The sequence below is a fragment of the Heloderma suspectum genome, chromosome 8 (assembly GCF_057233095.1).
Source record: "Heloderma suspectum isolate Gila_16-S chromosome 8, 16-S_ref, whole genome shotgun sequence".
Classification (NCBI taxonomy): domain Eukaryota; kingdom Metazoa; phylum Chordata; class Lepidosauria; order Squamata; family Helodermatidae; genus Heloderma; species Heloderma suspectum.
The window spans coordinates 45,273,798-45,298,430 of NC_139465.1; positions in this window are offsets into that span (position 1 = coordinate 45,273,798).

The following is a 24,633-nucleotide window of genomic DNA, read 5'->3' on the forward strand; positions in this document are numbered from 1 at the left end:
CCCTGATATTGCACATATCGGACTCACTGTCAAAGAAACCTTTGAAGGAGGCGTTCGGCTGCGAGCGAAAGGTGTCTTCCTGGCAGCCCTCTTGGTCACGGAGGGTTCTTTGAAAGCCAGACAAATGAAGAGAACCAAGGCTCCAAAGCCTGCAGGCAAGTGAAAGAAGACGGATCAAACTGGGTTTTCAGATTTCCAGATTTCTAAACTCATTTCATGATTTTAAAAGGTTCATTTGAAAACTACGAGGTCTTCATCATCCAGCCAGTGAAAGAAATCTGAAACATTCTTCTGAGGCAAGAACAGTTTTCTGAAGCACTTCACAAAAAGCAAACTTGCACATGGGCAAAATGGACTCTCAGAAAGCAAAAAGGAGGAATGTTCTACCAATGCTCTTCGGGTGACAACATGGTGTAGCAGAGTCAAGGCTCGCAGGGACAAAGTGCTGACACTTTTTTCATTAGCAGGGACACCAACATCAACTGCTACCCCCAACCCCCTTCAGACTTCCCTGTTCCCTCTGAGCTTAGCTGCGATTCTTGCAGTAGCTGGGACGAGATGGATTTCCCCAGGAATAATACATTATTTCCGGTTGTAATGCAAAGTATTTTGGGGTGGCTTGATGTGTAATGAGCAACGAAAACCCTGTCGTTTTACAAAAGACCTGCCCCTGACGGGAATGAAAACAGCTAGAAGTGGTTGGTTGATGTGGATCAACACAGCTGGCTGCATTTTGGGACTCTCCTTGGGGGCGCGGCTACCAGGACTGTCATGTCAGGACTTCCACACTGACCACCACACCACGGAGGACAAGCCAGGCCCTCCACATGTTTTGGACTACAACATCCATCAGCACCAGCCATCATGGCCAAATGGCAGGGATGATGAGAGTTGTAGCACAAAACATTTGGAGGACACCACACGAGGGAAGTCTGCTTTAGGTATTCATTAAAACCACCCCTGCAAAGGTGAAGATATTCCAGATCTTCTCTATAAGGGTGCCTTTAGACAAGGCTTATATCATGCAAATCAGAGAGCCATGTGGTGTAGTGGTTAGAGTGTTGGACCATGAGTCTGGAGATTCAGGTTCTAGTCCCCACTTGGCTGTGAAGCTCACTCGGTGACTTTGGGCCAGTCACAGATTCTCAGCCCAGCCTGCCTCACAGGGTTGTTGTTGTGAGGATAAAAATGGAGAGGAGCATTATGTACACTTTCTTGGGTTCCTTAAGGAGGAAAAAAGGCTGGATATAAATGTAATAAATAAATACATACATACATCACCCTACATCTTTCACAGAATCTTACTAGGGAGTACAGATGTCATCATCTTCTACCCGTCACCCTCTTCCATCTTTTTTCTTCCCAAGGAAAATCCATTAAGGAGGGGAAAATGGAACAGCTGCACAAGGGCTTTGGATGGGCACCACTATCTGGAAACCTCCCAAGGCACAACAACATTCAGTAGGTGGGAAGAAGGCTTTAACCGCCTTGCCCCCATGCCGGTGATGCTATTCAATATCCCTGGCTGGAGATAAAGTGAAAACCTCCCCTGCCACCCAGCAATTCTGTTGCACATCTGCAGCAGGTTTGAGGGAGGGGTTCTGCATGTGCATTTCTGCCTAAGCTGTGCATGTGTGTGCTTTGTGTGTGCGTGCACACGTCTGACCCCTGGCCGCCTGCCCAACACCACATTCTCCCACTGGGACCATAGAATTTGCCACCCTTGCGGTAGGTAGAACTTTTCCTGTCACGGCAACATTGTGGTGAATGAAGCTACTTCCCTGGGACCTGGACTCCTCCTCTGGGGCCCTTCTAGGCCCTGGGGTCTCCGGCATTCCAGGCACTATGCACCAGCCCTCCCCAAGCAGTGGATCCTGTCCCTTCAAAAGCGGCTAGCATTGTCTGGAGGATGGCTTTACTGCAGCCTCCTCCAACCTGGCCCCCTCCAGATGGCCATTGGGCATGCTGGCTGGGGACGGTGAGAGTTGTAGTCCAACACATCTTGGTGGCCCTAGGCTGGGGAAGGCTGCTCGACTGGCTCCGGAAAGCAGAGCCTCCGGACCTGAGCCCAAGAGAAGACATCGGACTGCCCTGGGCAACTTGGGTTCAACACTCCCTTGGGTATCTGAGGCATGAGAGGCGGAAGCTCTGGGAATAGCACCCTGAGGGCTCAGGCTTCCTCAGTCACCTCTCTCAGCGGTGCTGCAATGATGCTGGCTTCTGAACTGGAGTCCTGCCGGAGACCACTCATTCAAAGGTCAACCCAAGGACATGAACCCTCCATGGGTCCCAGGGATCTAAGGGAAGTCAGCCATGGATACAGCTTATGCACCGCCCCCCCTCTCGCCAGAGGGGGGAACCAGGGTTGGCATCAAGGGCAGGCACAGCTGGGCACCAGCCCAGGGCCCCCTCCCCAGCAGAGGCCTGCTGACTGGAGCCCCCTGGACTTGTTCTTCCTCCTCACCATGGCAACCTGCTTGTTCCCCTGCCTCTCCTCTGGCCACGGCAACGGTGGAACCCGGCCGCCTTGCTCACTGCCCCTCTGCCTGCCAAGCAAGCCAGCGGGGGCAATGATGAGGAAGAGGCGCAGGAGCAGGAGCCCCAGGTGACAAAGGCAGTGAGCGGGGGGGGGGGCTTTGAGGGTGTCTCGCCCAAGGGCCCTCGAAAGCCTGGAGCCCGCCATGGGAGGAACAAACACAAATATTGTGTTGTGGCGTGAATCAGAATTCAGCTCCAGGGGTGCTAATCTAAGAGAGCCTGTGGAACTGCGCAGTGAATAATTTTAAGCAGGGATGAAGAATATTCACGTTGTTTTGCTTTCGGCGCCTGCTGAAGACGTCCTTGTTTGAACAAGCCTTCCCTGACTGACCAGCCACGTTTTTATTACCATAATCTGATTTTAAATATTTTAATTCTGCAACCTGGTTTTTTCTTCCTTCTTATTGTTCACCACTCAAGAATCTTGTCAGATACAGAGCAGTATATAAATCCTGCAAATACAGACATGCATACATAAAGCAGCTGCTGCTGTACATGGTACACATATCGGTCACCAGCTTGTCAGGTGATGCTCCCTGACCACCGTAGAAGCTTCCAGGTGAGGTATTGTGCCGGTCTGTTTGCTACGCAGGCAGCCTGCTCTTGCTGGCTGCCCCACAAGCAGCTCCCATCTTTGCAGAGCCAGGTGTGACACTGGAAAAGTCAAATCCGAGGGTTTGGAAAAGGACCGGAAAAGCAAGTATTTCAGTGCCATCATGGTACGTTCCACGATGTATCCAGACTTCGAACATGACGCATGCTTCACTGCCGTACGTCCAATGCAGGCAACCTAGTGCCCTCCAGATGTGTTGGTCTACAATTTCCATCGTCCCCAGCCAGCATGGCCAATGGTCAGGGATTATGGGAGTTGGAGTCCAAAACATCTGCAGAGCCCCAGGTTGGGGGCAGTTGCCCGACATCTAAACCAGTCTTCCCCAAGCTGGTACCTCCAGATGTGTTGTGCTACAGCTCCCATGATCCCCAGTGCCATGTGTTGCAGTCCAATGCTTCTGGAGCATGCCATCCTGGGAAAGTCTGATCTAGACAGACACTGATAGATAAATCTAGTCCTCGCCATAAACATTCTTATATAATCCTTTCTACAAATATTCTACCCTTACAGGGTCTGAAGGAAAAGAATTTAAATTTCACCAACGTGTGAAGAAATCAGCTCATGAGTTACAATTTTAGTTTTTCACACATGAATTGTTTAAATATGTTATTCAGTGTTATCTTGAGGCAGCAACATAAAGCATGTAGGTTAGAAAACTCAGAACTGCGGAACTGCAATATTCACTGTTTTCGGGTGCTTTTCTTTAATACGCAACTGACGTATTGAAGCCCTTGACTTGCAAAACAGGTAGCCAAGTTTGCACACCCTGGAACACTGGTCAGTTGAGCCTGGTGCAGGGGTTCAGCCTGCCCTCCTGAGGGCTAAGCATGAGGTGGGGGGGTGCAGGCCCGGCTCCTCTGGAGGCCTCTGAGTCCGAAGGGGGCTTGTCAGAATGTCTGGCTGAACATTCCTGGCCCTTGGGGATCCACCTGTGGGGAGCTTTGCTGGCATGTTCAGCTGAATGTACTGCCAAGCCCCTTTGGATCTGTGTGCTAAATGTGTGATGGTCTTTACAGAAGCCTGTGCCCCCAGGGGGCTTGCGGGCAGCCCCTTTACAGTTTTCACCGTTGTGTGTGCAGGCAAATGCCTCAGTGGGGCTTCAGTGGAACGTGCTTCCCTTTCATCAGCTCCTGCCAGGCCCAGACGTGGCCCAGGCAGTCCAACGGTTTGGCAACCACCCGAGAGATTCTACCATATCAAGCCGTGTACAAGTACTACTAATAGAACAATAAATAAAATAAATCCCTCTGGGCTGAAAAGCCCAGCCTGAGAGTTGGGGGAACCTGCTGTCACAGTCTCAACCTGCCTTCCCTGACCTGCTCCAACTCTCATCATCTCCAAGGGCCATGCTGGCTGGGAATGCCGGGAGGGCATCACCTGGAGCACGCCAGACTGGGAAGGATGGTCTCTGCGATAGTCCTAATCATCTGTTTGAGTTGGGATGGAGGTGGGTGAAGACTCAGTGCAGCCATGATTGTCTGATCGTGGTCATTTGAATCCTGCCTTTAAGGATATAGTCTTTCCTGCACTACTTCTACTCTCTCCCCTTCTCCTCCCCATCCTAAAGAGATAATTGGTGTGCTAAAAGCATGGGATCAGGGTCGCGATCCTAGACAGAGCTTTTCTGCCTGGGGAAATACTGCTCCCATTCGCTTGCTTTGGAGTGTTGCCACAGTGGGCTGTTTGCTTTTCATGATTAACTTTTTATTAAGATTTCGGCAAATTGCGTTTCCTTAAGTGTAGGCTTCAAGGCTCAGTCTCAAACGACGACGGGTTGCAGTATAATGGCAAATGAACTACAGCAACGATCCCGCATAGCCCATTGCCTCCGGCTTCCCCATGGCCTCCAGCCCAAGCAAGTCACAACGTATTTCTGCATCTCATCCGTGCTCTTTGTTTATCTCTTGCTATGTGTCTACCTGCCTGCATGTTTCACCTACTGGAATTATTACTTTTAAGGAACGGTGGTTAAAGGAGGGAGACGTGGCCTCGTTTTTCTCACTCGTCCTCAGAACATCCCCTCCTTGCTTCATTCCCGTTCTCTTTGCTGTGTTTCTTATATGACCAGCTTTCTTCCACTGCTAAGTCTGCCATCTGCATTCTCCTTGCGGGAGGAAGGATCTGATTTCCAGATACGCCGTTGTGTGTTGGTACACAAGGCACTAGACCAGAGGGACAGACCTCAGCCACAGGCGCCAGACCTGTCCCACCTGGGCTCCCAATCCATGCCTGCTTCCGTGGGCCCCGCCCCCTTTCCCATAGCTGCCGATCATTTGGTGGCTTCCTGACTTTCATGCACTTTCCCCCATTCTCAGACACTGAAATGCCTCTCCCAAGGTTTGGTTCCTGACAGTACGAGCTTTAAACTAACAGACGCTGGCATTTGGGGCCCTGCCCCTCTTCTCTTTGGCCCTGCCCACCACTGGAATGCCACCCCCAAGACCTTCTCTGAAATTGAAGTTAGCACTTGGGTTTGGCGGCCCTGTGCTCAACGTTTCCCAGCATCCAATCTCGCTGAAATAAATGCTTCCCCCAATATTCAGTGGGTAGACAAGCTTAAATATTAACAATTCCATTTCATCCTTCATGCCATAGTTAAAAGGAACTTCAGTTCGCAATATTCTACAAGGTTTTTTTCCCACGTAAAGATTCTTCACCCCTGCTTAAAATTACTCACTACGCAGTTCCACAGGCTCTCCTAGGTTGGCACCCCTGGGGCTTAATTCTGATTCACAAAACAAAACATCTAATTACCGAAGCTTCATCATTCATTGCTCCATTAGTAGACGTTGGCCAATCCAAGATGTTATCTGACCACCTTCACTGAGTATGCATGATGGAAATCCAGATGACAAAAAGGGGGGTTTGGAAGCAAAGCTTTAAAAAGCTGTGGTGCTTAATTCTGGCTGTTGCTGACATTTTCTCCCGCTCCTGTGACCAAATCCGATGAAGATTTTCATTGTGGCCCACTGATGTGAGTCACCTGAGGCATTGATGGTCATCTTTTAGCTGTGACCATACGCATGCTCAGGGCCAGCCCCACTGGGTCTCCTAACAGGAGGACAGAAGACCCCTGGCCCTCTACAAAGGAGAGCCCTCTACTGGAAGGCATCCTGTTGGATGGGCTGCTGGCCCAAGTCCGGTCTAAAGTTAAAGAACCACAACAATGGAGAGCAGCAGGGGCCTTGGAGTTGCCCATCCACAATGAGCACCCGGACAGCAGCCTGAGCAGGCACACAGGTCACCTGGTCGGCCTTCCCCATTATGGTGAGATGTCTTGCATTTCTATTTTAATTCTAGCAATTATTTCTGTATTTGCATCTATACACATAAATTAACATACAAAAATGTTTTGCAAATTGGTATCCTCTATTGTCTTCTCTTTTGATGATGTGGCCACCCTAGCTGGAGGATAAACCAAGGGATCACTTGCTTCTAGCTGAGACGCATGGAACACAGCAGTCACACTGTTCCGATTCTTCCCCCTTTATTTTTTATTTTTACAAATACTTCACTAAGATCACAGGTTTCACATAGGCCTCTGTGCTGGGATTATGCAAGACAGAACTTTACCACCATTCTTTTGCTAAAAAGAACTTTGGCTGTTTTTATTTTGCTCGGTGGGGTGCCACATGGCCTTTCAAACAACCAATTGTCAAGGGAAGATTTGGTATCATCAACCCCATTCAGTAAAGAGGGTCACAGCCTCCAAGACAGCACTGTGCCCCCCTCCTTGACCAGATGCAAAAAGCAGAAGACCACCAACTCATACGGAAAAATCCCATTACAGATAGCACAACTGGATCGCATTCCAACTGAACTACTCAAAGAAAATAGGAAAGCAAAGCAAAGCAGAGGAGAGCACAGCAGAGCACAGCAGAGCAGAGCAGAGCAAAGCAAAGCAGCCCTCCCCACCCGCTGCCCTCCCAATGGGTTGGACTGCAACTCCCATCATGTTTGGTGTAGTGGTGAGAATGCTGAACTGGGACTCAGGAGATCTGGGTTCTAGTCTCCACTTTGCCATGAAGCTCGCTGGGTGACTTTGGCCCAGTCACTGACTTTCAGCCTGATCTACCTCATAAGGTTGTTGTGAGGGTAAAATGGAGAGGAAGGAGACCATGTAAGCGCCTTCGGTTCCTTCCAAGAGGGGGGAAAGACAGGATATAAATGTAATAATAAATAAACAAACACCCTGAGCGGACACCAGGCTGGGTAAGGCCGTTGTGGAGCATGCTGGTAGCGGGCTGTCCGGACCTGTTGTTCCTCTCCAGTTGCCTCTCCTGTCGCAGCTGATTTCCCTGCTCCTCCCTCGCCCGACTGCTAAGGAAGATGAACCACAGCAAGGCAGCGGCCAGCAGAAGGTCAGGCAGCAGCTCTTCCTGCCCTGCGACCCCAGGCCCCTCTGGCTTTCCTTGCCTCTTGGGAGGAAGCCTCTGCAGTCCAGAAGAGGCGGACCGCGGCTTCACGCATGAAGGCCTCTGCCCAGCAGCTCTCAAGACAAAAGCTCTGCCTCACATAAGACCACCGACAATCAGAAGTCCAAAAAACACCGGTAGAACAATAAAGGCTAGGAGGAGAGGTCATTCATCAGCATGAGCCCCCCACAAATACGAGCTCCTCCGCAAAACATGTAACAGGAGGAACTTCCAGCTGCGGGCCAGCTCTGGTCCCAACTCGGCCCTCAGGGCTCCCCAGGTGGCCACGCCCCTTCCCCTGGCCTCCCCCCTTTCACTTGATCACTGACCATTTATTGGTTTTCTGGCCTTTCCACATTTTCCCCCATTTTAAAAGGTGGAAATGCCTCACCTAAGGTTCAGCTGTTGGCCATGACAGCTTTAAACTGAAATACGCTGGTACCTGGGCTACTTGGGCTCTGCCTCTTTGGCCCTGGTCCCACCCACCACTGGAATGCAGCCCCCAAGAGCTTCCCCAAAATTGAATTTGGCCCTTCTGCTGAAACATGTTCAACACCCTTGGCAAGCAACAGTGGAGTCAGGGCCAAACTAGATGTGATGTTAATTGCACGTAAGCAATTAAAGTGCATGGATCTTAAACAAAAAATTAATCAGTGGCATGGGAGGGCCCTCAGACAGGACTAGGAGTGTGGGGGGGGTGTAACCATTTACCCCATCCACAGTTGCAACAAAAATCCATCCCCAGTTGTTATTATTCAGTGGTGTCAATGGGAGCGTCTTCCCCAGGGCTAACAGCAGCTGGGGGCTTTTTGGTCACGATGGGGATAACAACGTCAACCCCCCCTTCACATACCATGGTCCCAATGTTGGTCCCCCTGCCCCGGCAGCAGCCGTTCCCAATTTTGAAACGTGCAGGTGCCAGAAAGGGCAGATGAGATGTCCTTTCACTGAAAGAGGTACCGCCACCTTCTTCCGTGACACTGTGAGGCAGCCTTCCCCAACCTGGTGCCCTCCAGATGTGTCTGACTACAACTCCCATAATGCCCCAGCCAGCCATGAGGAAGGCTGCTGCAAGGGGTTGTGGGGTGTGTCTTTTAAATTGCAAGCTGGTGCACTTTAAGGTTGGCCACCAACCTGGATGGCTTCAAAAGGGTGCTACACAACTTCACGGAGGAGAAGGCTATCAAAGGCTACTAGTCACAACTCCGCTGTCAGACGCAGTATGACACTGAAAACCAGTTGCTAGGGAACATGGACAGGAGGGTGCATATGCATTCATCTCCTCCATGTGGGCTTCCCATTGGGGCATCTGGCTGGCCACTGTGGGAACAGAATGCTAGACTAGATCAGCCTTTGGTCTGATCCAGCAAATGTCTTCTTACATTAAGCCACTTGATTGGTATATAACTCAAGATACGAATCTTGTGCTTGCCTAGGGATAGCATGTGTGTGTGTTGGGGGGGGGAGGTATGTGTCTTGCCTGGGTTTGGGGCATTTCTGTGTGTGCTTGTTCATGCATGTTGCCTGGGATTAGCTGTATGATGCAGGTGGTTGGGGTTCTTGCTTGTGCGTCAGACTCAGACCCCACATCTTAAGGCAGCCTTCCCCAACCTGGTGCCCTCCAGATGCCTTAAGCTTAGGTTCTTGGACAAGCTACTTTTCTTTTAGCCTCACCAGTTTGCCAACTTGGAAATGGGTGTTTTCTGAGTGGCCTCCTCTACCACATGGCAGCCATGTTGTGAGAGTGCCCATGATCCCCTCTCAAAATTCCACATGTACCCAAAACGTTGCAGGGCCCTGCTAGTTCCATTGGCAGCACCCACATGTCCAAATCCGACCAGCTCCACTTCTTGGCAACATGTTCTAGGCAGACCCAGGGGAAAGCTGGACTGGAATGAATGAAGTGTTATTTCCCTCTTGAAGGAAGCAACCAGCTGGTGAAGCTGGACAATGCAGATTATCTTCCTCCTGAGGTGCAGGCAGAATTTTGCTCCAGTGATGCCAGCTGGGGTTCCAGACAGCCCGGATTTCATGAAAAGCCAGTTCAGGGTGGGGCTGTGAAAGGCCACACCAGGAAAGGTTGATTCATGGAGCAGTTCTTTTTCCTTCTGGACTTCTCATCATTTTGCCTTGGCAAATGTATGGAAGATGAAACAGCTTCATTTCTTGGAGGAGATTCTTGGGGTTCCCCAGTAAATGTCAGAAATGGCTGTGCGTGACCAAGCTTCCATCAGATGTGCTCCGGGCCTAACAGTACAGCTGCAGTAATAGATTTGATGTGGGTGTTTATTTAGCTTCTGCAGACATACAGAGTTATCAGAAATCCCCCAGTCGCTTCCCAAAATGTTAAGAATTGCTGGTAAATGTCAGCTTTCACCTTGTTTCTGGCACTCTGATATAACACATACCATTCTTCTGCCATCTCAAAAAACATCGTTATAACTATTTGGCCATAACTGGGGATTGCTCCATGATGATCAGACACAATTGTTTCGGACCAACTTACCTAGTTTAAAAGGAATGGCATTTATGTTAGAATAATATGCTAAGACATTTGGCAAGGGAATCAGGGATGGGCAGAGGAGTTACTTGAAACCAGATTTTCCTTCCTGAGCACATCTCCACAGCTATTTCGTATATTTCAAGTAGTAATTAACAACAGAAACATTTGGAACCAAACACTAAGGACAGGGCATTTGAAAAAGAGTTAACAGATGTCCTTCAAATTGCTCCTGGCCTAATAGCAGAGCTACATCAATTTACTTGATGTGGTGTTTATTTAGCTGCTGCAGACATACAGAGTTATCATAATCATAAGCAGGCTGTATTAGGTACAAGAAATGCTGGACAGATAATTGTTCAAATGGTGTCTTATGAAGAATGCATTAAAGAGAGCATATGGTGCAATGCCTTTCAAATGCCTGCCTTTAAAAACACATATGCACACCTACTATACTGTAGATAATTTGAGTGATTTGAGAATATTTTTCAAACAGTAATTGTATCTTAAATTTTTGCGATAGCAATGAGATTTGAATCAAAGCACCAAATCCTGCCATAGTTCAGTAAGCTATTGGCACAGCAGGGCTGCTTTTTTCCCCCTTGAAAAATGAAAGAATTAAATCCAAAAACAAACAACTTCAATTTAACACCAAACTACAGGATCACCAATCTTAAAAATGTCAAATTGTAATGGATCTTAATACCCATATAAAACACACAGGCGTGCGCACACACTCAAAACAGTAGCATTGTTCCTTGGTAATGTATCGCAACCTTACAGAATTTCAGTGAAGGAGAAAGAAGGGAAAAACACCTTATTACTTCTAACTCCTGCAAGCCATTTTGGTCTCCAAAGGTTTTAGACTGCCGGGGGCCATGTGTCTGCAGTGTTTCGGGAAATGACTTGCTTTTGCACGAACACTGCTCTGTTCTGAAGCACTCCTGCCCCCAGCATCCCCGCTCCATTTCTGGTTAACTCTTCCTTACCTGGATGCGTCTCACGCCAGTTTCCTTGTTGGTTTCAGGGTTCTCCTCCTTTTCTCTAAGCAGGAGGATTGCTAAATGGCTTAAGAGTAAAATAAAAACAAGGCTTGCTCACTCACACACACTCTCTCTTTCTACTGCTGTCTCAGAGACACAAATAAACATGCACACGCAGAGAGAGCAGGCGAGAGAGACAGAGAGACACTCACACAGACAGAGACCCGCACACGGATGGACAGACAGACTTTTCTGATATTTTGGTTTACTAATAAAGTTTGCATGCAGCTTGAAGTGACCAAGCCATAGTTCTATCATCCTGGTAAAAAGGCAATGAAGGCAGGGAATTGTAATTAGATAGAATCATTAGCCAGGGGAAAGAAGCAGCATTTTAAAAAAGAAACATATCTAGGGGGAAACGTATTAGCTAATATTTTATCTAGGTCTTTCATTCAATGGAACTAGTGTAATAGGAGACTGACGTGTGATTGGAGAAGTCCTCAATTTGAATTTTGCCTTTGCGATGAACTCGATACGTGACCTTAGGCACACTGCTCTCTCTCAGCCTCAGCCTCCCATCTGCCAAACGGGGGATAATAATACTGACGGGGTCATTGTGAGGATGAATGAGATGACATGTGGAGCACGCTGAATGCTCTAGCGACGCCTTCCCCAACCCGGTGCCCTCCGGAAGTGTCGGACTGCAACTCCCAGCATTCCCAGGCAATGGTCTGGCCATACAAACGCTACATATTATCACGACATTCCACACATTGCGCTCTGGTCCAAGCTGGTTATCGTCCAGCTCCACAGGAACATGCCCCAGTTGCTTCCTTTGGGGTCGGGAGGTGAACATCTCGCTTTGAGAGATGCAGGAAATCTGGGTAATGTTAGGAAGCCAGGAGGGGGACAGGCAGCTTCCCCGTTTGTTTGTTTTGAGGGGGGGGGGTTGCTTTGCTTTCCAAAAGCCAGCAGCGGGGATGGCCTCTCTGGGGCTGCTCAAAGGACACAGATGAATCCAGGCGATCTCTTGGGGGCAGCCATAGCTGTAGGGATTCCAGTGAAGCAAAGCACCGTCCCAGAGGTGCACCTCAGGGCCCTTGAAATGTCACCCAAGGGACGTGAAAGCTGACTGTTGTACCCAGCATCTTCTCCGACAAGAGTGTTGAACCTCAGGCCAGGGAGCCAAATCCAGACTGCCCAGGGTCCCAGCCTGGCCCTGCAGGGCTCCCCAGACGCCCATACCTCCTTCCCCACGTCACCAGGTGGCTCCTGCTCCCCGCTCCCAGCCCCAGCCCCACCTCCAAAAGCTGGGAAACCACCAAATGCTTGGTGGTTGTGGGGAGCGGATGGGACATGGGAAGGGGGTGTCGCTGTCTGGGTAACACCACGGGGCCTGAGGCTCTGCAGCTCTGCCCTACAGCCTTGGAAGGCATCTTTCTTGGGAAGCCCCCTCTGACCCTGCAATGCAGTTGCTTGAGCCGGACCTGAGGAAAGCACTGCTTTTGTTTCATAGCTCTTGAAAAGCCCCTGGAAAATTGTGAGCCAAGGTCACTGCCAATTGAATAAAAGAACATATACAGAAAGGAAAAGAGACCCCGGAAATATTCGACATTTCCTGCAGTCAGAGGAGCTGCACTAAGACCGAAAAAATTAAAAATCCAGCATTTCCGAAGGAGAGGAGCAGATAAACAGAAATGAGTTTAGTGGCTAAGTGGTTAATGCAATTCCTAAGTGTTCAGCGATCATTGCAATTTAGTGCCATTTCGATTATTACACAATAAACAGACCATGTTGTCTGGAAGCAAATTTTTATGAGAATAGCTGAAGGGAATGCAACTTATTTAGCTGTTGAAACTCGAAGGGAAGGAACAATGCTGGATGCTAATACAACAGATCAGAAATACCCAGGTACAGGAGAGAGGTTATTGTGGGGTCAGTACTATGGTAACTAGCCATACCAAACCAGTTTAAATTAAGTGAGTAGTTAAAAATGTTCTTTGCATAGGACCATGTGAACAAATGACAGTGCACATTCTGTGCAGTAAGATATATTGCAAAGCTCTGCATTTTTTGAAAAGAACGTGTACATAATGCATTTGACCCGCAATTTTTACATTTTAATTCCCATTACAACAATTGGATATTTCTTTAAGGAAAGCTTGTAACAACCTAAGAATTCCTAATTGTCACGAATGATCAAACTCATGTTATTACCTTTATAAGATAATTTATATCCTTACCTTTCCAGCTGCACCAAATAATTATTTTTATCCTGCTGGACAAAGCTTGCATCCTCCGACAATGCAATAGATATTGCTTCAAGCAAAAGGTTTTGAGGGTGGCTTAGAACACTAAGAGACAAAAGATAAATTCACATGTTCAATAGTTATCACCATAATAGAAAACAGCCAGGCCATAATAGTCTTCTCAAGTTCTAACACGGCTCTCAGTGATAGGTAACTGCCTGAGGTTGTGAGAGGCAGTGAGCCATTATGACCAATGACAGCGATTTCAGATTATTATGTGATAACTGCAATTATCATGTGAATACCATAACCTGTCCATTATCAAGGTGAAATTTCCTTAAATCAAGATGGCATTTAAAAAAATCTGGCTATTTTCTGCAGATCTAAATGCTATTAAAAATAGGACAGAAGAGACCACCAGGCTGAAGTTACTATTGAGAATTTTTTTGAAAAAAAGATACGGGTGGCCAAAGGGCACATAGCCATAGGCAGTGAAGCCCTTCCAGAAAATCAAGGGTTTGCCTGATACACACACAGTTATTATTCATTCGTTGCTTGCTATAAATCAGGGCTGGGCAGCTGTGGGAGGTCCAGGGTCCATTTTCAACCCCCCAGAAAGCACACGCCCCATGTGCAGGCTGCACTAGGTAAAGAATTAAACACATACATACATACATAGTTGCTTTGTTGCCAAAATTCATTGGGAAACTGGTCCATAGAGCTCCTGGGTGCTAAAGGGGTTACGTTTAGCTTGTTTGCAAGCTAAATGTGACCCTCTTAGCACTCCATAGCCACTAGGAGTACATAGCCATTTTGGTTTGTGTGTGTGTGTGTGTGGATGGATGGATAGATAGATAGATAGATAGATAGATAGATCGATCAGGGGGGTGGCCGGGGCAGCAGGGGCTGCACCGGGGAGCTGTGGGGGCCACATGTTGCCCGCCCCTGCTGTAAATGCAGACATCTTTCCCCAAGATAGTTTTTCTGTTGCACAGTTATTGTGCTTCCCCAGCATTCAAACCACAATATTTTGTAGCCAGGCACACTGGCAAATTGAAAGCCACGATTGGGCAATACCTTTATTTGGACCAACCAAAAGGCCACAAGAGTGTGTGCAAGCTTTCTAGTTCTCCAGAACTCTAGATCAGCCTTCTTCCATCAGCCCCAGCCCTCATGGCAAATAGTCAGTGGGTTATAGTCCCAAATATCTAGAGAGCACCAGGTTGGGGAAGGCTGGATTAGATGGTACAAAGGGGGGAGGGGGGGATATATATAAAAATTGGGCCAGATGTTGTGGCCATGAGGTTTGCATTTTAGACCCAGTCCCAAGATGAGGACTGCAGCAGACTGAATGAATTAGTCCCTGGTAGGTGCTGCAGGTATCAGGTTTCACCTAGGATTCTGGGACAAAGAAGCAATGGTTGACCCCCATTTCTGTTATCCAGATCTGTCTCTTGCCTTTGGCAAAACACACAGTTTACCGGGTAAGCAGAGAGGAAAAAAGTAAAGAGAAACATGACAGGCAAAGCCAGAAATTGATTTTTGGTAGTGCACTAAATGAAAAAGTCAGTTGAAGCCAAATTATACCTAGTGGTTGGAGGAAATGGAATCCTCAAAATGCCAAAACCCTCTTCAGATAGTGGAAAATCATCTTCCTCTGGTTGTAGATTTTGCCCTGAATTTTTCAAGGCACATAAAAAGCAAAGATAGCCATGTTGGTCCATTAAGGAAAAACCTCCAAACTCCAGCATTGGGCAATTCCTAGATATTTTTTGCTCATGGATAGGGATGTTGGAAGAATCCATTTGGGGGTGGAGCTCGGCAGGTTTTTGCCAGCTTGGCTCCCCGGACTCCATGTCACTCATCCGTGAGCTGGCCCAACTAATCGCACAATAAGTCAGGCAGGCTCGCAGTTTTCGGGGGGGGGGGATTATTTGCACAAATCATGATTTGCGCAAAGACACATGTGTAAATATTCATGGAAATCGAGATTTGCTCAAAATTGTGGCCCTAAATAGCGCAATTTGCGCAAAATTGCAGGCATTAATGGTCTATTACACCATTTACGCCTGTAATTTTGCACTAACTGTGCTATTTACAGCTGTAATTTTGCACAAATCGCAATTTCTGTAAATATCTGCGCTCACGATTTTGCGCAAATCATGACTCACAAATGTAAAAACCTGGCAAAGTTCCCAAGTTTCAGGAACTGATCTGCTACTCTGCTCACAAAAGGAAGCTGAGTCGAGGGTGCCATGGATTTCCCCGCAACGGCCATCCCTACTCATGGACCAGCTATCTTTCCTTTTATGTGACTGGCACTAGCACTGTTTAGACCAGGGATGTCCAGGGGGTTGGGGGCCCTCATTGCTTGTGCTCCCTAGATGCCTGGCTTCCTTGCAAAATCACAGGGGTTTTCTTGCAGTTGCCACCACCATGGCCACGGGACGTTTTTGCACTTTCCAAATATCCCAATGCAGTTCTTGACCAAAATATATCAAAATTAGGGATGGGGGAGACATTTGCTCAGTTCGCATTTTAAGGCAAACTTACTTAATTTTGCACTTTTGAACCACTATGTGAACTGAAACCCCCTTTGAAATTTGCACTTCTCTGAATTTTGCAGTAGAGTTCACCAATCAAAAAATGTACCAAAATTTGTATACAAGGGGGAAATAACATTAAAAATGCACTATATTAAGAAAATTGCTTCCAAAAATTGTGCATATTAAGCAAAAATGCCTGTATTAGGAGAACTGTGCATAGAAATGCTTACGAATTTTCATGCACACTTTAAAAACAAAAGCAAAAAACCTCAAAGTTTGGGACACATGGAACTTAAGAACTGAAAAATTATCAAATTTGAGATGAACCAAAGTTAAGATTGGAAAAATGAGAAACTGAGAGAAACCTAAATTGACAGATTTCTTCATCCCTAATCAAAATACATATAAAATATTTATTTTGATATAAAATACCTTTAGAAATGCATATTTGTGAGAGAAAATACCACACATTTTCATGCAGATTTTTGAAAACAAATTGCAGAGCAATGTGGAAGCAGGATGGAACAGATGCATGGAGCTACAGACCATCTAGCAGTGCATCCTGCAACCTGGTCCCTGTTCCTGGCTCATGTCCCCCTGGCCTGGAAGAATGAGACCCTGACTGACTCCACCTACAAAGGCTGCTCCCACTGCTGAAGCTTCGTAGAGACCACCCGAGTTTAGAGAATGTTGGTGGGGGCAAAGTTCAGTCCTGGATAACGCATATTATTTTGCTGCAATTTGGATTATATTTTTGCATTTCTATTGTTAGGACAAAATATGAGCTATTACTGGATTGTTTAATCTGAGTGTATCTTATTTAAATGTTGTTGTCTTGTAACTGAATCCTCTTGAGATTTTAAGATTTGTTATCTAAACTTCTGATGTTTCTGGCCACTCTGAGCAGGATTTACCATGAAAAAGAGGCATACGAATAAGATGATAATGATAATGATGATGAAGTCGATATTGATGAACACCTGTGAAAGTGACATGGACTTGAAATTGAGTGATGTGTCCTTCTCTGTGCTCATGGCGCATGTAGTTACAGACCAAGGGGGCATATAAAACCACCACCAATGTAGGAGCATCTCTTGCTGCCAAGATGATATCAGCCTCAGACATCACCAGTGGAGCAGGATTCCCCGTGATATTCCAGTCGGCTAATAACATTGGGGGGGGGGGCAGCCACTGGTGCCTCCAAGAAGCAGCTCCCCAACATTCAAGCTCTGCTGATGAGGCTCTGCCCCAGATTCCACTGGGGGGACGATTAGCCTCTACCAGAAGCAGGGCCTTTTCTGTAGAAGCCCCAATAGCCATGGAACTTCCTTCTTAGGGGAATTCTAACAGCCTCTTTCTTGCTTTCCACAGATAAGTAAAAACAGTGTTGTTTCAGTTGGCCTTGGAAATTTTAATTTCAGATTCAATTTAACCGAATTTCAGATTCTATTGTATTTTTATTGTTGTTTTTATTATTATTTTAATTGTTGTAAACCATTATAGAACTTTGGTGGAATAGAAATATTTTAAATAAAACTGCTGGATGGGCACTGCCCACATGCATATTCTTTCCACCAGCACTTCAGTTTTTCCAGAGTGAACTTTACCAGCTAATCAGCATCTACCTCTTTGTTAACTGAACAGAGCTAACATAATTTCCTTCCATTCAGTTTATTTCTTTTTATGTTTCTGTTTAAAATTAATGCAACACCTGCACATCAACTACGTCATATTGAACACAACATATGGAATGCCAAGAGTGCAAAATGAAAGAATTGGTGCTTCATGATTTTGCAAACCTCAGTTCTACAAATCATTGTATAGTTAATCAGATAGGAGTGAATGTTCCTTCTTTATTTTGAAAGCTAGCCATAACCTTGGCCAAAATCCAGTGAACCACATAACTAATTCTATATGCTAAAGAAAGCTCTGGATGTGTGTTCCTTGACTCTGCAGTTCCCCAAGTCTCATGAAATGGAAGGGCTTCCAAAGGTTGCTTTGGTGTGGCATGGCCTTTGTTCAAGGGGGAAAAGTCAAGGGTACTACTGTAGGCCAGTGTCAGAGGCAAGCAGTCCCAGGTAGGGATGTCTGAGAATTCCGCCATGGACTTCAGTGAGGCCAGATTCTAAAGAATCCAGCCCCCCGGAATCCGTGGTGGAACGGCCTCCCCCCACCACCACCCTGCAGAATTCCCCTGGGACAGAGCTTACCTGGTGGCGGATGCGGCGGAAGCTCCGGTGGCGAATGTAAATACTTAATGTAAATACGTAAATACTTAATGTAAATACGTAAATGATTGTAGCCTATCATGGCAAAGAGCAGGGGCACAAATGGTGGCCGCTACGCCATTTGCGCCCCTGTGCTTCGCCGTAGTAGAAGAGCAGTGGCTGCCAAGCCGTGATAGCCTATGTAAGTATTTACGTAGCCTATCATGGCAAAAGGCAGCCACGCAAATGGCGTAGTAGCTGCCATTTGCATGGATGCCTTTTGTCGTGATAGGCTACGTAAATACTTACGTAGCCTATCACAGCTTGGCAGCCACACAAATGGCGGCCGGCATAGCGGCCGCCATTTGCGGCCTCAGCAGCCCAGCAGCAGCCGGAATTCTGGCTGCGGCTGGCCCTGGCTGGCAGCTCTACGGAGTCGCTGTGGAGTGGAGCCGGCTGGGGAGGATTCTGGGGGATGGACGGAGCGCCTCCCCCCCACCGCCGATGCCCCGGAATGGACAGGTGAGTGGGATTCATACATCCCTAGTCCCAGGGCTCAGTCCCTAATGCTTGCAGTACAAGGCCCTTAGATTGCAGGCCAAGAGAAACTTCTGTCTGGGACCCTGTAGAGTCACTTCCAACCTGTCAGAGACAGCAAGGCCTAGATCAGGGATGAGGAACCACAGGCCCATGGGCCAAATCTGGCCCACTTGTGGTCCCCATCTGGCCCTCTGGGTTTTTGCAAAAGGCCACACCCCCTTCACATGGGCCCAACCCCTTTTCCCAACCGCCAATCATTTGGTGGCTTGCCAGCTTTTGCAAGGTTTTTTCCCCATTCAAAAAGTAAGTAAGAACGTTGAGAAAATAGACTGGTATTTTTGGCCCCTCCCACCACTGGGACACAGCTGTCTTCTTCAAAAGTGAATTCAGCCCCTGGGCTGAAAGATGTTCAATACCTGTGGCCTGGATAGATCAGTAGTTTGACTCCATATAACGCACAAGCTCCTAGTGTGTAAAGAAGTGCCTTGGATGCCATCACAATATTTGTCAAACTGTTGATATTAATAGAAGACCGGAGTGTAAAACAAACAAATTACTTTAATGACTGCACAACTCTGATTACAACTGATCTCAAAATGGCTGCTGTCCTAAGTTTAAATGCTATGTTGGTGTTACTCAGAATGGTTTTCCTCCATGCACCACGTGACAGAATACTTTGGTTTCTATTTTCATTACGTCAGCCACTGTTCTCCTACTGGACAGTTTAGTGCAGAGGTCCCCCAACTGTCTGTGTCAGTGGGCACATTTGGAATTTTGAGAGAGTGCTGTGGGTGCTTTCACAAAATGGCTGCTGTGGAGGCAGCTTGTCCTTCATAAAATTGCTGTCATGGTGGGCATGACTGATCACAAAACACTCATTTCCCAGAAGGCAAGGAGGTAAGGAAAAATTAGATCGGTAACTTGCCCAGACACCTCAGTCCAAGGCAGAGGTGAGGCGTGATCTCCAAAACACAAAACCACTCTTTGGAACCCAAACAAAGAGGGTGTCCCAGGAGACAGAGCTCTGAACTCAGAGGGGGAGATCTGATCTGCTGGAGAGATCAACTGTTGATACACATTTGGCATTCATATATGTGCATTTGTATTGTACATCTTGGTTTGTTTATAATACGTAGCTTCCTCTGTCCTTCACCATACATAGGTTGTGAATGTGGAGTTTTCAGTTGTTTTATCACAAGGTTGGGTCATTGTATATGATTCCATTATAAATGTGTAAATATTCTATTGTATATTCTGTGTGTGCATTATTTCCAGCAATGTTCGTAGTTTTTACTCTGACCTTCTTATAATCATGTCCCAGGGCATGATAGGAGATATCGGATCTCCCCCTCTGAGGTCGGAAACAAATCTGTGACCTTGGAGGAGGAGATCCAATCTTGGTTCCCGCCCCACACACACACACACACACACATCCCAACCCTCATGGATTTTTCTGAGGTCATTTGCAGTATAAGATGAGGGATGCCTGGCTTGGCAACAGTATGTGTGAAAAGGATCTTGAAGTAATAGTTCGACTCTACCCTGCGTTGGCCAGACCTCACCTCGAATACTGTGTCCAGTTCTGGACCCCACACTTTAAGAAAGATTCAGATAAACTGGAATGAGCTCAGAGATGGGTAACAAAGGTAATCAGAGGACTAGAAACTAAGTCCTATGAGGAAAGATTGAAGGAACTTGGTATGTTTAGCCTTGAGAATGAGGAGGGATATATTAGCACTTTTTCAAGTACCTAAAGGGTTGTCACACAGAGGAGGGCCGGAACCTGTTCTCTATCACCTAGAACTGCAGGACATGAAATAACGGGCTTAAGTTACAGCAAAGCAGATTTTGGTTGAACATCAGGAAAAATGTCCTAACGGTCAAAGCAGTCAGACAATGGAACCAACTGCCTAGGATGGCTCTCCATCAATGGAGGTCTTCCAGCTGGGACTCAACAGCTGTCTGTCCGGGATGCTTTGAACTGGATTCCTGTACTGAGCAGGCAGTTGGACCGATGGCCTAAATGGACCCTTCCAGCTCTAGGATTCTAGGATTCCCTCTCTAACATCGGAAAGAAAAAAAACTGGAGAGAGAGAGCACCAAATGACACCACAATAGGTTTTCCCTGCCCGTTTGTATGATTTCTCAAACTAGACCAGTCTTATTTACCTCATCCCGATATTACAGGCCAAATCATTTCATAGAAGCCAACAAAAGTTTTATTTTTAATTACCTTTAGAAGAATTAAAATGTACATTTTAAACATGTAATTCCAGCCATACTGAAGTGAAGGAGGAAAATCTCTATCAGGACAAGCTGCAGGTATAAGGAAATGTCTAATGGTTTGTTAAAAAAAAAAATCTGCTATTTAAATAGAAAATATTCGCTCTAAATTATAATCCGTACTGTTTATAATAAGATTAAAAATGAAATAAATGCTGTAAGAATGTTCATTAAAATTGATACTTGAATAGATTTAACACACTATTTTCTACTGGGTGTGAATTTATTTTAATGCAATAAAACAGCATGCAAACCATAAAGCCTAAAAAAGAGTGCCAAACGAACAAACTTTTTAACTCTGCAGGTTTTTTGAAACTGTATTTTGTTATTAGATGTTATTCCTAACTTGTTAAGATTGATCAAATAGAAAGCTCTGAATAGAAGGCGGGGAGGGTGGAAATTAAGCCAACTAGAAAAATGTGACTTGGATTTAATATTTTATAATTGCCAAGGGATGTACTGAGATCAATGGATTTTTTGCCCAAGATGAACGTCAGAAAGAGATGTACTTCAGTCTGTTAGGGAACACTGGTCTATTTAATTCTTCTGTCTGATGCATGTGAAATATGCCAGCCTTGGCCTTATTTCGGGCCTTGAGGCCATGCCCAAGGTAGGCATTACCACTTTTAATAGGCCTCCATCTGAGGAATGGCAAGGGATCCAATAACCCATCGACTCTAATGGATTTTCCTGTTTATTCACTTCCACCTTTTTTTCCCCTTTGCAGCTAATTTTAGTTTTGCATGCTGAGTTGCTTCACTTTAAATTAAATGAATAGAAACAAAGGAGAAAAGACTGTGCAGCTAATAAACCATGATTATTTGTGAAGTTCTTCTCAACAGGGCTCCCAATATACCAAGGTATATCATTTGTGAATAGAGCGACCGCTGTGCATTTCCACTTGTTGTCAAAATTAAGCTAGGTTCTTTCAAATTGAGTGCAAAAAAGTAGGTTATTGTAAAGTCCCATTTCTATTGTGCTGCGAATAGTAGCAGCATCAATTCCACCATAATGTTTTAAAGCCCCTGCAAACAACAAGAGACGGGAGAAAAACACAAACTGCGACAATATGTGCCATCACGCACTCGCACTCACTTACCAGGGTGGCTGTGTGTCCTGTGTTACAGTCCTCTCTTTGAAGTACTGTCTGAGCATAGTCTTCTGTTTTGAAGGTGGCCTTTATTAGAAAGGCTGTCCAGGACAAGTCCAGTCTGAAGATAAAGAATTCTCAGGAGAGAGAGAGAGCGCGAGAGCGCGAGCAGGCAGGGGCCCATCAACGACCAGGTTTGCATGATCACAGAGGGGGAAATAAGCCATGGTGATTTATTCACCCCAGTCGCACATGACGGTTGTGTGCTGGGCGGATTCGTGTCATCACCCTCGCCAGCACAGCTTGCCATGTTGTGTGACCCTGGCGGTGTTGGCTTGTTGTCGTGGTTAACAAGCCACCTAGAAAATCCATGGGCTGTTGTAGGGTCCTGGGTTCACACAACATAACAAGCTGCGCTGGGGAGGGTAATGATGCGAATCCCCCCAGCATGTCCAGCGGGGGAAATAAGCCACTGTGGCTTATTTCCCCTGCTGTGATCATATGAACAGGGCCATTATTTAGCACCCAGACAGCAGACTAAGCAAAGTACACTACTGACCTGCTCCCAGTCTTTCCTATGATGGTCAGATGTATGGCATTATTATTTAAATTATGGCAATTCTTTCTAAATTTGCATCTCTGTATAAATTAGCACGTGCAAATTTTATGCGAATTGTCCTTTGGGGGGTGATGCAATTCCTCTTTTTTGGCAATGCGTAAGTAGCCACCCTAGCATCCACATGTTGGAGAGTACATTTATAGTCCAAGACAAAATCCCTGCTGATAAAGTAAAAATGAACCACATAGTTTACATAACACAGTTAATGCTTGGGGGGGAAATAGACTTCTCAAATGCCATTACTGAGAACAATCCATGGGCAAAATGGATTGTAGACAAAAGTAGACAAGTAGCTGAAGCAGACAACATTTTGCCCTTTCCTTAACCATGGTTATGGATTGGGCCATGGGGATGCACCCTATTTGCCCTCCCTCCCCCTGGGATAATAACTCCCTTCAAGAGCCTTAACTATGTTTGATAATTTATTTATTTATTTATTTATTTATTTAATATATTTATATGCTGCCATTCTGGACATAGAAAGGTAATTTACAATTAACAAAGATAAAATACCAAAAATATAATTAAAAAAAAAACATTCATTGCCAACAATAAGATAACAGCAACAATTAAAATCCTCAGCTACAGACCGGCAGTTGAATAATAGCAGTTTCAGTTAAAATTTTATCCACTTCAAACATCCAGGCCTTAGCCCCCATTTAAAAGCAGTCAATGGACTTCCCGAGGGAGTTCCACAGTCACAGGGCCACCAGCGAAAAGGCCCTGTCTCTTGTGCTCACTGACCTGATAGAGACCTTACAGTTGAGCACATGAATGATGCCTTCACAGCTGACTGTAAGGCCCAGGCAGGGTCATATAGATGCAAACAATCCTTCAAATAACCAGGGATCAAGCCATTTCAGGTTCTAAGGAGAACAACCAACACTTTGAATTGAGCCCTGAAATACACTGGCAACCAGTTCAGCCGGTACAGCATAGCCTGATTGCCTGACCCCACAAGCAGCTCAGCAGGGGCATTCTGCACCAACTTCCAAACTGTCTTCGAAGGCAGCCTCAGGTAGAGCACCTTGCAGGAATGCAGAGGCGGGTGAGCTACATCCTGCCCGCCTTGGTGGCCACTCCTCCTCCACCTCCTGGCCCCACCCCCTCCTCCCCAACTGCCAGTCATTTGTCGGGCTTTGTGCATTTCCCCCTATGCTTAAAGGTTGAAATGCCTCTCCGAAAGCTTAGTTACTGGCAGTAAAAGCTTTAGACTAAACTATACTGGCACTTGGGGTATTTTTTGATATTTTGGCCACGTCCCTTTGGCCTTCAGCCCCGCCCACCACTGGAATGCAGCCCCCAAGCACTTCTCTGAAATGGAATTTGGCCCTTGGGCTGAAAGAGGTTCTGCACCTCTTCAATGGTGCAATCTAGAAGTAACCAGGGCATGAATAACTTTGACAGGGTGTGCCCTTTCTAGATACAGGTGCAGCCAGCAAATCAGCCAAAACCAATGGAAGGCCCTTCTAGCTACCGGTACCACCTGTGGGTCCATAGAGAGTACTGGATATCAGAGATTCCCCCCCCCCCAGCTGTGCATCTGGTCTTTCAGGGGGAGTGCAACCCCATCCAAACGTCACATACCTCCATCCAGGTCAGCAGTGAGTATCCCTACCCACAATCAATCAATCTTATCTGGATTAAACTTCATTTGGTTTGCCCTCATCCATCCCAAAACTGCCTCCAGATATCTGCCCAACACTTCTGCAGCCTCCCTGGGATCTGGAAGCGGAAACAAGAGACAGAGCTGCACGCAGGCCTGGCATCGGTGGGCTGGCATAGGCGGGCAGCTGCCGAAGGTGGTAGTTAGAACCCATGGTGTGTTCTTGGGTTAACTACTGTTAAGTACAGCTGCAAACCTACGCATACTCACCCAGGAAAAATCAATGGGATCAGTCCTGAAATGGCTTGGTTGTGGCTCTTTTTGCTTGTTTTGCTTTTTAAAGTTTAGCATTGCATGGGAAAGTATAAATGCATGTCTGAAACAGACTTTGGGCCTGCCAAATTGTTTCCCTGTAAACCTGGAATTCCAAGGTTCAGATTGTGC